Source organism: Pseudopipra pipra, chromosome 6 (assembly GCF_036250125.1).
Source record: "Pseudopipra pipra isolate bDixPip1 chromosome 6, bDixPip1.hap1, whole genome shotgun sequence".
Lineage (NCBI taxonomy): Eukaryota > Metazoa > Chordata > Aves > Passeriformes > Pipridae > Pseudopipra > Pseudopipra pipra.
This window is the reverse complement of record NC_087554.1, coordinates 32,715,481-32,731,132: the sequence shown is the minus strand read 5'-3', so window position 1 is coordinate 32,731,132 and position 15,652 is coordinate 32,715,481. Positions and strand designations below refer to the sequence as shown.

Sequence of the window (15,652 nt, the reverse complement as noted above, 5' to 3'; positions counted from 1 at the left end):
GAAGGTGATATTCTGGACAAGCCAAATAAAAGCTGAAGCACACAGATAACAGTCGACCTCTACATTCTAAGATTTAATTTCTTAATTTTAAGTCTTTCCATTAAACATGATACAGTAATACCGTGCAAAATTTGGAACATGTAAAAATTTTTTTAGGAAAGGATATTCTTTGGTGTTTGATCTTTGTACACTTTCAAGCCTAATCAGCAAGAAGGGAGATTTAATCCATGAAACAGAGGGCAGCTAACAAGCTCTAAGTGATATTTATGTGTTAGAAAAACAAATTACTTGTTGGTAGAATGGCCTTGTTAGGTTTTAGGGCTGGACATGCTTCAGTGATCTCAGACCTAAGGGAAGAACAGTTAACAAGGCTTAGGAAGGAGGCCCACTAATAGTGGACACAAAGAATGTAGAATTTATGGGCTATATGGCAGAACTCCCAAGATAAGGAAGAAATTAATAAAGCCAACTCACTAATTGTGCTGAAATCAGCTCCAAATGGGTAAAAGGTAATTCCAGCAGGGGGAGATGGCAACCACTGACTCATAGACCACTCACCCAAGAAGACCACTGACCCAAAAGAAGGGAAAGAATGAGCATGAGGACTAATCAGCATGAGAAGCAAGAGAATCATTAACCAATAGAAGACAGAACATTAATTAACAAGATAACTATGTAACTTGTAGCCAACGGACACTAAGTCCTTTGTTTGCTAAAATGTATAAATAGTAAAGTTTTGATAGTGGGGAGCGTAATGGAATGCCACTGAGCACTGAGGCTGGCACAACTCTGAAATAAATAATCAATGTCTCTCTCGAGTGTGTAACTATTGGTTTGTTGCACAATGGGTAACAAATCCGATTTTTGCAGATAATATTCTTCCCATCCCCGACTCCCAGTAGAGACAAGGAAAAAAATTTTTCTTGACCAGTCACCCCAAAAAAAAGAATTCAAATTGTAAAAAACAGGTGACTGGGAAGATGCACCCTCCTGAAAAGGTAGGTCAAAGAAACCTCCTAGAAATAAAAGGCACGGAACAACAAAACTTCCATTTGCATACACAGCCTATTCCATGGAGGGTAGAGTTTCATGAACACTGCTCCGCTCCATTCAAATACCCAGCAGGAAGCAAAACCTGACATTTCTGAAGGTACTAAAATGCTCTGGATGAACAGAATCACAGCTTATCTTCCCATTTCTTCTCAGTACACAATTATTCGTGTCTCTGTAAGAGATATTTTAACTGAATAGATGTATTCTTTTGCAAGTGTTAGATTTTAACATTCGTCTCTCTTTTAAAAAGTGGCAATCAACAAGCAGTTATCTGAAGTATACTAGAACCAAACGTAGAAGTTGCATGCATTAGGCAAAACAACGGCAATGGGCAATCCCATTCAGTGGTGATGCAGATACATATCTTTATCAGCCCATGTGAGAAGCATGTCCCTGTCCTACAGGTACTGCAATGGCAAGATAGGGGCTGAGGCTTTCTCTGTGCTTCTGCACAGCCCTATGGCCTCTCACCCAGCTCGTGATGCCCAGGCCTCTTTCGTCTGCAAATCTTTCATGTTCTACCCCAGTATGCTTCACACATGGGCTGACAGGAGGGTACTGAAATAGCAGTCTTTTGCTGCCATTATGCAGGATGCCTGCAGCGTGGCAGGAGATCATGTGATGAATCACAGAAGCATGAGTCTTGTGCTCCCCTCTGAGACTTGACGTTTGCGTAATTGAAAAAAAAGACAGAGATTCCATAAAAATAAGGCTGAGATAAGGCATAGAGCACGATACTCATAATCCAACTGACAAATGCATTCATACACTGAGTCACTCAAAAAAGTACATTATGAAAAAACGAAGTCTAATATTTTCATAATCCCTAGCTGAATGAAAGTGGAAAATAATTGCATTCAAACACCATTTAAATAACTAAATAATTATTAAAAGGTATTGAATGTTTCCTACTGTACATTCCAACTCCAGATATAGAAAGAAGCATTGGACACTAAGTTATCAGGGTACGCTTTTTGACCTCCAGTGACAAAATCAGAATTGCATGCCTGAACAGGTGTTTGAAGATGCTATTTATATTATGCCAGCACTACTCACCAAGAAGCTAATTCTCTCCTAGAACATCTTTAACCTGACAAATTTTTAAAAATGCAATTTAAGAAATTGTAACTGAGCATAATTAAAACACCCAGCAGGCAAACAGATAAGTAATGCACTATGTATAGATTAGTTTGTCCTATCTTTGGTTACTCAAATATTCAAGTGTAATAGTTACCTGACGGACTATGTTGCAAATAATATCCATTATAATCTATTTTTACCTCCTTCCCTTAGTTCCCCCACATATAACATTCTTAAAATTTTAAAGAAACAATATGGCATCAAAATAAATCTTTCTCAAAATTCTAAAATAATTTTAAAATGAAAGAGTTATAATATAGAATCTGTCATAAATGGTTGTAAAGGTGTTGTATTGGGGGTTTTTTCCAGTTGCCAATGCTACAACAACAAATCCTCAGAAGGACAAAAAAACCCCAAAAACCCAACACCAAAACAAAACATCCTCCTTCTGAGACAGAATCCCAGTTCCTCCTCCACAAGTGGACTAATTTGATAAAGCTCAGCTCGCAGGATTCATTAATTGAATACTAAAGTGCTGATTAAAATGGGAAAGAACCAAGCTCTAAACAAAGAATGCACCTTCACGTATATAAAACTGCAAGACAATGTACATCTTGATGCACGGACATATGAAAGTCATATTTTCTGATTTTTTGGCCTTTCAATATGCACTCTCAACGGTGCCTTATTCATTGATATTGCCCTTCAAAATGAGAGCAGTACTGGACTCCTTTCGACTTTCTTGATATATTGTTAAAACTGGCTTTTAACTAGCCTGTGAAAGCGAATTCATTACTTCATTCATTCTTATTTTTGGCAAAGGCGTCAGTAGATGTTTTTAAACTGGCAAAATTACAGGATTAAAATGCATAAACCAGAAAAGTTTACTTAACAGACTAGACAGCAACATACATAATTAGCAAGAGCAAACTAAAATTCCCATATTTTTAATATTAATTTATGAATTCATTACTTAATGAGACAGATTTTAAACTGTACCACTGCAGTAATCCTTAATTGTGTCCTAATTATCAGGCAAGTCCAAATTATATCTTTATGTACTGATTTCACTTCAAAATTGCCAAGCTTATAAAATGAGTCTTTAGAAAACCCTGCATACAGTCAGTCTGAAAGCAGGAAGAAAGGACTTCTTTTCCCACACAATACATGTACAAAAGCAGACATACAGAAGGAAGATTATAGAGGTTTTTGAACAAGACATGTTTTCCTACCTCTCCCGGGAGACTTCCAGAAATCATTCCTTATTTACTGGGAAACTGGCAATTTTGTGTCTTTTGCAGGACGGCCCTGCTCTTCTGCAGGATATAAACATGTAGCTCATTTGTCACATCACAAGACAGAGAATGAACCACACAATATCACTATGAAACCATCTGAATTATGGACATGTGTTTTTCAGATGCATGACTATCTGCTGGGTGACAACTACACACATGGCTCACAAAGAACATTCTTCAAACTAGAAGAAGAATACGGGGAAACCAATAACCTTTCAGGTAAGTCTGAAACTTAACAAAATTCGAACCTTAGCTCAACTGAAGGCTGAACAATATAATTTCAGTGAAATTAATGTTCATCTATTAGAAAGAAAAGGCATAAAATTTTACATTAGTGAATGTCCAAAAACCTGTTTTAATCTCAGTTATTTTGTAACCATGTAGTATTTTTGAAGGAAATTGTTTTCAAAATAATGTTAGATATGAAGAAGAAAGGGGATCCATAGCTGATTGTCTTCTGGAAACAAGCTGTACCTAGGCATTTATAGATAATAGTTTCTACAATTTGCAAACCATAGGCTTTAAAAAAAAAATCCGGATACCTGTAATTCTATTTAATTCGTCCCTTCATAAATATATGACACTTCCCCTACCTAACCTCTAGTACATTAAAAATCAACATAGCACATACCTTTAAAAAAAACCAAAAACCTTTTGGAACAACCTAGCCTAACAACTCAGACTTTATTAGTACTATTAGCTTTATACTGCTTTCTGAAATTCAATTGACATCAAACATTACCTTTTACCCTAATTTTCATTGATGAAGGAGGGAGATCTTTCAGAAAATTTCTAGCAAAACTTTTTAACTACTATAATTTTAACAGCTCCAGAGAACTACATTACAGATTTCAAAATATATGCAGATAGACTACAGTTTACCCAGAGCCTGCAACATTAAACTACTCCTTTCAATATTCCCTCTAATCTGAAGTGTACTATGAAAAACAGTACCAACCTAATCTCAAGTTAAGATTCTCTTCAAATATTTGCTCATAAGAAGACAGTTGCAGAGACGAGACACTGTAACTTCTCATAGCTATGAAATCTGCAAAGGATGCAAATGTTTCCATGAATTCTTACGTACCAGAGAGAGGCCAAAATCTTTTATAATTAAAATCACAACAGAACATAGAACCTAGAAAACAACTAAGGTGAACTAACTGCTCATGCTAAGGTTTAAAATTAATCCTCCAGGTCTAAGAACTCTCTAAAATTCAAGGCTCCATAAATTCAGGGGATGGGGAGGGAGCAAAAGTAGAAACTAACAGAAGATAATAGGAGAACAAATGCAGATTTCTGTAAAACTGAGAAAAAGAAATGCAATTTGCAAATACCATAATGATGTAGCTCTTTCAAAATAATTTCTTAATTCAGGAGTTAAGAGGGTTTTCTTGCAACATTTATAGGTTTTGGTTGTTAAATCTTATAGTCGGGGAAAAAACTCCAAAATCAATTTTCTGAATATGATTTCAAAAGCAGCAATAGAAAATGGCTAAAAATTAACCAGATTCTGGGAGGCAAGTGGAAAGCACATTAAAAAGTGAAGGAATAAAAGGATGATAAAGTGTTTGGACATAGGAAATCCAGGTTGAATATTTCACCTGTCTAGGATCAAACAGAAAGTCTGTGCCAAAGACATCAATTAGCTTTTAAAAAACTATTTATATTACTCAGTTGAGAAGTACCCACAATTTTTCTTCAGTGTAAGATGCACTTAAAAAAAAAAACTTTAAAACTAGACTGATTAAATTAAATATATAAAAATAAAAATCAAAGAAATTTGCATTTGAAATTAATAGCTATGATTACGACATACCATTAAAATCAAATCGAATTAGTCATCTTTTAAAGTTACATGTTGTTGCTAAAGTTTTTCAAACATCAATCAACTGAGGTGATACAAACAAATGTCTAAATACCTGCAATTATATTTTACTACACTGAAGTAGAATCATAGATTAACTAAAAAAGGAACATAAAATTACTTAGATTTGAAGCAAGTGTAAGTGAAGACTTTATTTCAAAGTAAAATAAAAACAATAAGGGATTAAAAAGCAGCAGAAAGTTTTTTTCCCTTCTAATTTATGAGTAACAATAGTACAGAACAGTTTCTAAAACTGTGTAACATACGGTTATATTGTTGTCTACAGCAAAAAGGCATCATTTTGCTTTAGAGGCAAGTGTCTTGCAGTACATTTGGCAATAAGATAGGTTAAAAAAAAAGGCAAACAAAAATCCCATGAATCCTCACAGCTATACAATACATAATCATTCAGGGCAGCAAGTTCATGCTGTGCCTTGCAAATTCACTTGAAATAAATGTGTTTAAAAAAAAAAATCCATTTGGGAGGAGTAAAGTCTTTGAACAAATCCTTTATCACATTCCAAGTGGAATCACTTGTTCCAAAGCACAGAGCATATTTTCTGCAAATTAGATAATCCCTCAAACAGGTTACCCAGGTTAAACAATTTCCAGATTGCAGAAAGTTGCACTGTAGTTATGCACAATTCCTTGCTAAACTCTTCAACAGAAATTGCATCTACAATGACTGACTTTTTTTCAGTACTAGATTTTGTCCATAGACTCGCCCTCTACTTCTTGCATTTCAAAAATCATCCCCCATCTAAGATTGCTAGTCTTTATTTAACATAAAATTAACTATAAAAGTATTGAAGATGTCAAACATTTATTTCTTAATGCAATATGAAATTCTTATATTAAAGAGGTTATATTTTTCTTACTTCCCAGAAAAGCACCATGTTCACACTAACCTTTTAACTAACAGGAACAGATGGGTCTAACTGGATACAGGCGTGATGGAGCATTGTGGTAGAGCAAAAGAACATGTTGATTCTCATACCTCTGGCAGATGGGAACCAGTCAAAATTAATTTTAGACTAAAAATGTTTTGCTACTTCTCAGTAAAAAAGAAAAAAACTTGAAAAAATATATTTTATACATGCCATCAGAGCTCAGACAACAGCAGCTTTCAAAAAGTTGATTCCATACATTAAAACCAATTACATAGGCTTAATGTGTGTCATTTTTAAGCCTGTGAATAAATTAGAAATTCCTGAAAACAGTAGCTTATAATGGAAGTGCTGACACAACCTTAACTACAGCAGTAAATGCGCTGCTATTATGAAGTTGTTATGGCAACTAGAATGATCAAGTTGAGAGGGAAAGAGGAAGAATGTGCATAAGCAAAACTTAAGAGTCTTTGACACCACCCCCCGCAAACTCTTCCAAAACTTGTGGTCACAGTGCTATCACTCCTTACCTTGACAACAAAAAAAATCAACTGCAAAACTTCCCCTTACACAGGTGAGGGGGGTGAGTTGCTACATGAGTTTAAAATCCAAATTAATCCAAATTAAATCCAAGATCATAATCCATCTGGTTCCTGCATATATATGAACAGTCTAAAAAATAGAGTCAACTGAAAGATATCTGGACAGCATCTGCTGAGCACATATTCATCAGATATTACAAGTTAACAAACAACAATTACGCAAAACTGTTCAGTCTTCAAGACAATTTCATAATTTGTTACCAATCTGAATAGTTTAGTAACAGCACCCTGCTGTTATCTGACTGAATCAAACAGACAGCACATTCACAAACACTTATCCATTAATTAAAATGTGATTACAAATATAAATGAAGCTCATATATTTGTGAAACAATCATTACTTACCCTTCCTAATAATGTGTTAAACAAAAGCAAAAATCTTCAGCTGTTTCCAATATTAAAATAATGGAGAAAAAAACATACCACGGCAGTCAAATTTTTATACACAAAAATGCCCAAATTATGATTTCTAAAACATATTAATTAAAACGTGTGTCAGCACAATAGTTCATTCTCCAAAAAAAAAAAATAATTAATTGCAAGTATCATTCTTGCAAAATTTCACTGAATAAAATTTCCACCAAAATGTTTGCAAGCACTCAACAGTCCTAGAAATAACATTAAATCATCATTATTATTACTATAATACAATTTTATTAAAGCATTCTGTCCAAATACATCTACTAGCAACACTTCAGCTAGAAAAGTAGAAAACAAACTATTTGCCTGCCTTCTCAAAGGATTTCTTATTAAAGTCACTTTGCTTCAAGTCTAACTTGACTGCCATAACTAAAATCTAGGAAACACAAAAGGCCTCAGATGTCTGACATGATAAGAATTGTGCTAAGTACTTTTACTCACTCATTTCCTAGGTAACAAAACCTCCTTTTCTTCCAAGCTATCTCAATCCATTTCTCTTTTGAGTTTGTTGTTCTATACCACTTTTCAGACTACAGGAAATACTAATTTAATGAGAATAGTCTCATTTTAAGAGATGACAAAGTATCTCCTTTCACTGAGAGCTACCAGATATAGCTGTTAAATTGAAAATAATTTAAAATTCAGGCTGTTGTGTTTTTAAGTCAAAAATTACTCAGTGATAATTGTATAACTGATTTCAAAAATTTAAAACTTTGAAGACTTTTTATTTATACACACATTGATTTTTTAATCTATTTTTTTAAGAAATGTACAATATATTCTACATTGAGCACTGAAAAATAAAGTTTTGCACATGAGTTTTATTTAGCTGGGAGGTAATCAAATATTCCACTCAAACCAGAATTATTTAATCTTCAATAACAAATAATTATTGATGTGAGATCACAATAAACACACATACCCTCAAAGAAAAAGGGAAAAAGAATAAGGCAGAAGAGTATTTTGTTCATAAAGGCAAGAACTACTTGTAAGCAACAAAAGAAGCAGCAATAATGACAACATTTTCTTCAGAACATTAGCTCTGCAGTGATTAAAAAATTCTGATAGATACACTGCTTTTCTCTGAAAAGCAACGACTACTTATCAACTTCCTTGAAACAGGTAATCTGATAAAATTCTCAAAAAGGAAAATGCTTAAAAGTTTTTTCTAACACTATGTCTTCTCTTTTTTTTCCAACACTATGTCTTCTTTTTTTTTCCCCTCAATTTCTTTACATTACTAACATTAGTGATTATCATGCATTCTATGATCTGTAGAAACAGTTGACTGAGATACAGCTTTACTGATCACTCAGTTTTATTAGAAAAATGTTTTTTCCAATATATTTGACAAATTATTTTCATACAGTAGGGGTAATATTTGACCTTTAAGACTTGAAGAATCCATAATTATTAATCATGAATGGACTAACACAGACTAACACATGGCTTAATACTATTTGCAAAGCTATCAGCTTTGATACTGTAAATATTAAATATCACCAAGATTCCCATGAAATTTCAGTGAGCTTTTAATTCAAATGCTCACACAAAGTGCAAAATGTTTTTAAAGTAAACATTGTGCTCACTTCTTATGTAACTTTTAAAAAGCACTTTTCTTAAAGCAGGTAAGTGCATTATTCACCATAGATCTGATTTGTAGTTTCAACCTGTTGCTAATCAAAGCTACATAGTAGTTACTTTGAGGTTTTTGGCTATAACGTGTACACTCAAAAAAGTAGGAACTGAAACAGAAGTCTGTCCAAGAAGTACAGGACTTCTTCCTCACTGCAAATTAACTTTTCTGCTATCAGAAAGTAATCACAGAATCACAGAATATGCTGAGTTAGAAGGGACCCACAAGGACCATCAGACTCCAACCATTAGCCCTGCACAGGACCATCCCCAAGAGTCACACCATGTGCCAAAGAGGATCATCCAAACACTTCTTGAACTCTATCAGGCATAGTGCTGTGACCACCTCCCTGGGGAGCCTGTTCCAGTGCCCAACCACCCTCTGAGTGAAAACTTTTTTCTAATACCCAACCTAAACCTCCCCTGATGCAATGTCAGGCCATTCCCTCAGGTCCTGTCACTGGTCACCACAGAGAAGAGATCAGTGTCTGCCCCTCCTCTTCCCCTCACAAGGACATTGCAGACTGCAATGAGGTCTCCCCTCAGTCTCCTCTTCTTCAGGCTGAACAGACCAAGTGACCTCAGCCACCCCTCATATGGCTTCCCCTCAAGACCCTTCACCACCCTCATTGCCCTCCTTTGGACACTCTCTAAGAGTTTTAATATCTTTCTTATATTGTGGTGCCCAAACCTGCACACAATATTCAAGATGAGGCCGCCCCAGTGCAGAGCAGAGCGGGACAATCCCCTCCCTCGACTGGCTGGCGATGTTTTGCCTGATGCCCCCCAGGACAGGGTTGGCCCTCCTGGCTGCCAGGGCACTGCTGATTCATGTTCAACTTGCCAATGACCAGGACCCCAGGTGCCTTTCCATGGCACTGCTTTCCAGCATCTCATTCCCCAGTCCATACATCCAGGGTTGCCCTGTCCCAGGTGCAGTATCCAGCACTTGCCCAGCACCAGAACTTCCTATGGTTGGTGATTGCCCAGTCCTCTAATTTGTGGAGGTCTCTCTGCAGGGCCTCCCTGACTTTAAGGAAGTCAACAGCTCCTCCCAGTTTTGTGTTATCTGCAAACTTGTTTAGTATCCCCCTTACAGTTCTGCAACATGCCTCTGATCCTAATGAAAATATGTAGAGGGATGTAGCCAGCCCCCTGTGAGTACTCACTCCTGGCTTAGAGGTTCAAGAACTTCATGTCAACTGACACTGTTTACGGATATGGAATCCCTCATCACGTCATCCTGTGAGTGCAAGATAACCAAACTCTGCAAGAAGTAATCACATAGTACAGCACTGATAGCCATATACTAGATATCCAGGCACAAGACAGACTATAGGACCTTCAGAGTGCTCAGTGGTGCATGCTTGAAGCTTTTGCTACTTCAGTAGCAATATTCTCCACCAGAGATGTTATTTATCCCCTTTAGTCATGCAGCTTATATATATATAGCTTATTCCTGTTACAGCTTGACCAAATGGAAAAGATTTTCAGAACACCATGCTAAAAATACAATTCCTCTTCTTCGTGCTGTAGTCAAGGCTGAAAATTTTAACCAGCTTCATCTTCAGAGTTTGAATTCTTAACACCAATCATCTCCTTATCTTAGACTCAGATTGCATATCAAGATGTCAGGACCACTGTCATCAACTAAATTTTAATGTGCTGCTTTATCCAAGTTTATCCTCATCTCTGGGTTTGAGACAACAGAATACTTGATACTTTTGATACTAACATACAGATAGTCAGGTTACCTTGTTCTGAAGAGGGGAAAAAAGTGGGGTTTATAGATGTATGTCTATATGTGCACTTGCACATGTGTGTATTAAAACACTGCTCAGTTATTTTGTGCTTCAGGACTTCTTATGGGGATAATCACAGAGTAGATATTTGAGTCCTCTGTTTTGGGATTTGCAAGGAGGGAAGCAGACCAGGCTAGCATTGTCTCCCAAAAGGTTATCTAAGAATACAAAGGTTGTGCCTTGTCAGATTCCAAATACTTGGAAGGTTTTCGTAAGAATCGGCACTTTCATGAAATATCCTGATATATTTAGGACACTTGGAGTTCAGCTTAGGCTATCAACTCCAGGCATGGATTCTATGCTTGAGGACATAAATCATGAGACAGAAAGTGTTAATATTATTTCAGAAAGTATGCCTCATTCCAGTACTTTCAGCGTGGACTTTACATCATATACCCATTGTAACCTTGGCAACTCAACTTCTTACCTAGAGAGCAAGATTGACAACTTAAAATTTAAAGTTACAGCCATCATATTTTACGAGGCTTGGATTTGGTCTTGAGCTAGACAGAATGCAAGCTAGAGACTGAAAGTATTCCAAAAGTTATTTGATGTGATGTAAGGGCATTATTATGTTATCATTACTGACTGCATAAACCAAAAAAAAGCTTTATCCAGATACTCTTCATGATTTCATAATAAGAAAGATGAAGATAACTTTGCTGCTTCAATAAAACCAAACTAAGGCAAATTATGAGAGCAAACAAGTACAAATCAGTAGAAGTAGCCCCTTCACCTACTGTGTCTTTGATGTGGTTTATGTTTCACCCCAGTTTTAAAGTAGTGTTTTCTTTCTCTCATAATTTTATCTCTTCTTTACCTTCAATGCACAGAAGGCAAAAAAAAAAAATTGATTGTAAACGTTTTTTTGTCAACATATTTACAAAGAAAATTTACACTAAGTAAGGTTCCAAAGAGAAAAAAAAAAAAAAAAGAGAGAAACTATATTCTAAGGAAAAGTTCCGAATGTCACATTATTTTTCCCACAATCAGCATACGTTGCCCCTAACAACACTGAATCAGTGAATGAAGATTTTATCCATCATATTTTAGGACAGATTTATGAAGGCTTATGCTACATTAAAGTGACTAAATATATATAATTTCTTACATATTAATCCTAAGAGTGTGGTTACTTAACATTAAATCAGACGATTTACATTTCTAAATTAATTAGAAATGGATTTGTGAGTCAGTCTTTGATACGAAGTGTGCAGTGAGTTTGAACACCATCTTCATACACAGAGTTCTTTTAAAAATATTTTTTTTAACATTAAAGTTTCCTTTTGCAGGGCAAAAAACCCAAATGTGTAGGCTTAATCTGCACATTAAGGTATAAGTGAAAACCCACAAGACTACAACCACGTTTCCCCAGTGAAAGGCTACATGAAGCAAAACACAAACCACGATTTTCAAAGCAAATCTTTTGGAACATCTTTTTGATAAAAAGCTAGCTATGAATTGACCTTACCCTGAATGGTGTTTTTAACCCTATGCATGACATCCACCATGCCAAAACAACTCTGGTCTGTTTTACCTGATCATATCCCAAAACCACATTTTTTTCCTGGTTTGTTTCTTGATGACAAGCTGCTAAAACACAGAGAACCTATCAAACCTAGTATTATCATCTGCCTCTTTTTTCTTCTAGTACATACTGCTGTCCATCAGAAGAAATAATTAATGGTTCTATTATGTATGAAATCGTCATCCTGTCAGTCCAGTGACTGGTTTGAATAGCTCATATCTGCTACTCATTGATGCCATGCGTGCTCACTGTCCTGAGAGATGACAAAACACTACACCCTTTGGGATTTTTTTTCCCCTCTGCTCTAAAGCAGCATTTCACATCTGTGTCTGACAGAAGCATAAGGAGCTGAGGGAGGCAGACCTTCACCATCCTTCACAGAATAATGTTGCATGGATTAAAAGTTAAGACCTGATGTCTACGGATCCTGTATATTTCCTACAAAAATCTAAAATGTGGAGGCTACCAAAATATGTAGGAAAATAACTTTTCAGTGTTGGAATAGCACCAGAAATTTAAATGATTTTTTAAATGGGTGCTGAATACTTGAGTTAACTGGGGTCGGTGCATTTGCCTTTTTTTTTTTTTTTTTTTTTTTTTTTTTTTTTTTTTTTTTGTTTGGTGGGGAGGGGAAGATGCCAAGTTCACAGGTTCTTTTTTGTTACCTGATTAGGGCAGAATAAACAAAAATGCTGAATGTGGAAGAAATCAGATATTGGAGATACCTGGAAATAAACTGGAAACAACTAATACCACAAGACTGAAGCAGCAGTGAACAACAAGATGCTGTGGAAAAGAAATCACAAGACGAGAGTGCACAATGCATTTCAAATAGGAAAAAGCTTCCTATCTGCTGAGTGAGTCTCAGTGTATTCTGACAGAGCACAGACAAAGCTTCAATCAAATATCTCCTAGGTAAGTTTTTATTTCATATACTGCTTTAATTGTTTATCACATCAACATATACTGTCATGTATGGACAATAACTCAATGAATTTAAATTTCTTTACACTGATACTGAAGTTTGAATCATTCTATGCCAGATATTTGATGTTCTTAGATTTCCTATACTGTTCAAATAACAGATCTTTTTTAATATTAAGGTTATTCAAAGGAAAAACTATTAAATGCTCTCTCTTGATGTATACTAGAGTGAAATATATCTTAAGATTTAAATCCTTTAAAATATTTTAATACCTACATCCATGCATGGGTGTTTAAGGAAAAAAATTAATAAAAAGCCACATTTCCAAAAAAAAATTTACTGCACTTCATTATCTATATAATCTAGCAAAGCAAACAATGTTTTACACCCCAGCAGCAGATGTAAAAGGCTATCTTTCATTACAGAATAATGAATCTTTGTTTATATAAAAGGATATTAAATAAAGCTAGAAGTGTTGCTTAGTTATTTATGAAAGGTAAACTACAGCACAATAAGGAAACCACCATGTTAATACACCCCAAGGTACTGTGTACAGAGTTTCAATCAGAAGATTGGACATCAGTGCCCCAGCTAAAGTATAAAAAAGAAGGTACAGGTCATCTCATTTTTTTAACTCATTTGGAGCATTCACAACACAAGTCACATTGACATGAATTCTATATGGAAATAACATGCAAAACATTTTAGAACGAGATTCTAACATCTAGTAGGTCTTGAAAAATAAACACTGTATCTGTTAATCAAAAAACTACACTTATAAGTCATAGAGAAAGCTACCTTTGCTCTCACACAAAAAACCTCCCACAATCCTTGAAATTAAAAAAGCATTAAGAGTCATATATCATTTAACATACCATTTTATAGTATCACACTGGTCAATTTTGTATGCAACAGCAGCTTTGAAAAACTACGGCTTTGTTCCTACTGTTTTTTTCTCATTTTGCACAATTTTTTCTATTTCCTAAGATGCAATATTTCTTCTTCTAGCACTGTTTTAAGTATCTCCTCTACTTCTCTTTGTATCACTTCCCTCATTTCTATTTAGCACATCTTATTATATGATATTCTTATTTAATGTAACCAGTAGTTCTTTTCTTGTTTTTTTTCCTTTTTATGTTTTGCTAACTTACTAAAATAATCTCTCTTCCTGATACTTGCTAAAGACAGACTCATTTGCCATTCCCAAACACCTCTTTTGAACCCTTCATTTATGCACAAAGAATTTATGAATTCTACCAAGTGCTAGAAGACTAAACTTACTTGCCAAAGACTAAAAAACTCAAGTTGATATGAGACAAGGCTCATCATAATATCAGGAGTCAACAGCATACTCCGAAAATAACGGAATTCCTACCGGATAAGATATGTGAAACAAACTCTGCAGGAGAGGGGTCATCTCATGCATATTACTGTAGAGTACTTTATATATCTGAAATTCTTTCTACAAGGTCACATTTTGCGCTGCCATAGAAGGGGGAAAAACTCATGTCTCTAAACACTCACACTTAGGTCTTCTGTTTAATACAGGCAAAGTCTATTAGTCTAACCCTTTTCCACTTTCCCATTTGCTGTCCCTAATGAGAACTTAATGGAATTTTTGCTAGTGCACCTATAACTCAGCCATTTTGTTGCTGACAGCTTCCAGCATTCTCTACGTTTCCCCAATTTCTGTCCTTCTCTTTTATAAGTAGCTCCAATTGGTCAATCAAACATCTCTCAGTCATTTTTTTCCTATGTCTCACTTCACACATTCAAGTGATCCAGTAAGAATTCTCCCTGTCTCCTTACAGCTCCTATACTACAGGCACTGATACTTTGTCTCACATCTAACAAACCAGGAAAAAAAACATCAGTTAAGAAGTAGGTTCTGTACAACATAAACCGAAACAATATGGTGACAAGTTTTCAATAACACCAGTTCAGAATTTCCATAACTTGAACCATCAAAGCCTACTACTACAACTCGATAACATTTGCAACAAGCAGCAGATGCAATACAGCTTTTGTCAGCTGATTTCAGAACACAGCTTTGTTTCTGCTGAATTTGGTTCAGAGTTGAAAGTAAAAAACAGAGAAAAATAAGAATTGGAATTCAACCTTTGATTCTCCAGTCACTGCTCTCACATCGGAAAAGTTTTAACTTGAGTTTTTTCCTCCTCTTTTGTAAAAGATATTGTTTATCATAGCTTTAAAACAAACAAATAAAAAAAAAAGGTGATTATTCCATGAAGCTCTCAAAAGGCTTACTCAAAACTTAGTGGTTTAGAAACTTAAGAACTGAGAGTTGCAGTTAGGGGTTTTTAAGCTCTGTTGTAAATATGAGACGGCTATGAACAAGTGGAAAGCTTTCTTACAGGAAGAAGAATTGGATACAACTAATATTTTTTGAAATATGTAATAATTTTAAAAGGTAGACTTTTTCAGTCTAATAATAATTTTAAGTCATCAAGATAAATGCTATTTTTAAGTGCATTATTTCTCTTACTTATCCTCAAAGAATTCAGATGCATTAACTAAGTGAACAGTTCATCATG

The 15,652-nt window shown here is 35.2% G+C and overlaps 2 protein-coding genes across 7 annotated transcripts in view; one reads left to right on the top strand and one right to left on the bottom strand.

The window, feature by feature from the left end:
- The window catches only part of AVEN (apoptosis and caspase activation inhibitor), a 98,172-nt gene that overhangs the window by 45,249 nt on the left and 37,271 nt on the right, over positions 1–15,652 (bottom strand). The gene's annotated exons all lie outside the window — the stretch shown is intronic.
- The window catches only part of CHRM5 (cholinergic receptor muscarinic 5), a 63,129-nt gene continuing 50,805 nt past the window's right edge, over positions 3,329–15,652 (top strand). For 2 of the 5 annotated variants that reach the window (XM_064658455.1, XM_064658453.1), the window contains exon 1: positions 12,757–13,087. The gene's annotated coding sequence lies outside the window, so the exon portion shown is untranslated. Of the gene's footprint in view, positions 3,651–12,121; positions 12,576–12,685; positions 12,733–12,756; positions 13,088–15,652 lie in introns of those variants that run through there. The other 3 variants (XM_064658452.1, XM_064658451.1, XM_064658450.1) reach the window with 3 other exon arrangements.